The sequence below is a fragment of the Rhinopithecus bieti genome, unplaced genomic scaffold (genome assembly GCF_001698545.2).
Source record: "Rhinopithecus bieti isolate Rb0 unplaced genomic scaffold, ASM169854v2 scaffold_11161, whole genome shotgun sequence".
NCBI lineage: Eukaryota > Metazoa > Chordata > Mammalia > Primates > Cercopithecidae > Rhinopithecus > Rhinopithecus bieti.
Genome location: NW_016806937.1, coordinates 705,023 through 707,182, shown reverse-complemented (window position 1 = coordinate 707,182; position 2,160 = coordinate 705,023). Strand labels below are relative to the sequence as shown.

Sequence of the window (2,160 nt, the reverse complement as noted above, 5' to 3'; positions counted from 1 at the left end):
GCTTTGAAAGACGTGGGGAGAAAACGAACCCAGAGTGACTAAGAAGTGCTGCTTCTCAGGGATGGGCAGATAGACGCCCTGCAACGTCCCAGGACAGGCCTGCTGTGGGATAGGGAGGCTGCCCTTGGCATGGGCTGCCATCACATACCCAACACCTTGGTAAATTATTGCTGTTGGGCTTATAGCTAGAAAACCTGAAAGGAGACGTGAGTCACTGGACATGATGAGACACACGTTGGTCCAAATGTTCCAGTAAGGGTGGAGACCACCCCTCATATTGTCTTATGCCCATTTTCTGCCTCCAAAGAAAGAAAAAGTAAAAACTAAAAGGCAGAAATGAAATCCACATGCAGACAGCCCGGTGCCACACCCTGGGCCTGGTAGTTAAAGATCGATCCCTGACCTAATCGGCTATGTTATGTATAGATTACAGACATTGTGTAGAGAAGCACTGTGAAAATCCCTGTCCTGTTTTGTTCTGATCTAATTACCGGTGCATGCAGCCCCCAGTCACGTACCCCCTGCTTGCTCAATCGATCACGACCCTCTCACATGCACCCCTTAGAGTTGTGAGCCCTTAAAAGGGACAGGAATTGCTCACTTGGGGAGCTCGGCTCTTGAGACAGGAGTCTTGCGGATGACCCTGGCTGAATAAATCCCTTCCTTCTTTAACTCGGTGTCTGAGCAGTTTTGTCTGCGGCTCGTCCTGCTACATTTCTTGGTTCCCTGACTGGGAAGCGAGGTGATTGGTGGATGGTTGAGGCAGTTCCTTAGGCGGCTTAAGCCTGCCCCATGGAACATCCATGTGGGGGACTCTGACCAGCCCGAGCGACGCGGATCCTGAGAGCGCTCCTGGGTAGGCATTTGCCCCGGTTGGACGCCTCGTCAGAGCAGTGTGTGGCAGGCCCCTGTGGAGGATCAACGCAGTGGCTGAACACTGGGAAGGAACTGGTACTTGGAGTCCGGACATCTGAAACTTGGTAAGACTAGTCTTGAGAACATGCTCACTCCATGTGAGTGGAAGTGTGGCCTGATCACCCACAGCGTGCCTTTATCAGCACTTTGGTTTGGTTTTGGTTTTGGTTTTGACTTGGTTTGAATTGCTCGACAGGACCGGTCTTGGGAACTTGCCCACTCCATTTGAGTGGAAACGAGGCCTGATCACCCACGGTGTGCCTATACTGGCACTTTTGTTTTTGTTTTCACTTGACTTGGATTGCTTGATACTTTGGTTTTGGTTTTGACCTGGCTTGGATTTCTGGATACTCTGATTTTGGTTTCGATTTTGGTTTGGTGTAAATTACTAAAGTGTGTGTGTGCCCTTTTTACCCGTTCTTTGTTTCGTGGTGTGCGTGTGGTGTGAGCGTGGTGTTTCGTCTCTAGGAAACATGGGTGAGGCACAAAGTAAGCTCACCCCACTAGGAACTTATGTTGAAAAATTTCAGAAAAAAGCATTTAAGGGAGACTAAGGAGTACTATGACACCAGGAAAACTCAAACCTTTGTGTAAGATAGACTGGCCAGCATTAGAGGTAGGTTGGCCATTAGAAGGAAGCCTGGACAGGTCCCCTGTTTCAAAGGTATGGCACAAGGTAACCTGTAAGCCAGGGCTCCCAGACCAGCTCCCGTATATAGACACTTGGTTACAGCTGGTTTTAGACCCCCCGCCCCCAACACACAGTAGTTGAGAAAACAGCAGCATAAGCGGCTGGCAGAGGCAAGGAAAGATCAGCAGAGAGACAGAAAGGAAAGAGAGAGGAAAAGAGGCAAAAAGAGAGAGAAAGAGACAGAGAGCAAGATACAGACAAAGAGGGAGTCAAGGAGAGAGAGAGAGAAAGAAAGAGAGAGGCAGAGAGAGAGAGAAAGAGACAGAGGCAAAAGGAAAGTCAAAGAGAGAGAGACAAAGTCAGAGAAAGAAAGAAAGAAAGAAAGAAAGAAAGAAAGAAAGAAAGAAAGAAAGAAAGAAAGAAAGAAAGAAAGAAAGAAAGAAGGAAAGAAAGAAAGATGATTTAACATTAACCGCTGAAAATTCCCTTAACCCAGCAGTTCCTAACAGGGGATCTAAATCTCAATTACCATACGAAGGTCTGACCAGACCTAAGAGGAACTCCCTTCAGGACAGGATGATTGATGGTTCCTTCTGGGTAACTGAAAAAAAAAA

The 2,160-nt window shown here is 47.7% G+C and overlaps 1 long non-coding RNA gene across 1 annotated transcript in view; it reads left to right on the top strand.

The window, feature by feature from the left end:
• Positions 1–708: 708 nt before the first annotated feature.
• The window catches only part of LOC108533844 (uncharacterized), a 30,430-nt gene continuing 28,978 nt past the window's right edge, over positions 709–2,160 (top strand). The window contains exon 1 of the long non-coding RNA XR_001886829.1: positions 709–980. This is a non-coding gene — a long non-coding RNA (uncharacterized LOC108533844). The remainder of the gene's footprint in view (positions 981–2,160) is intronic.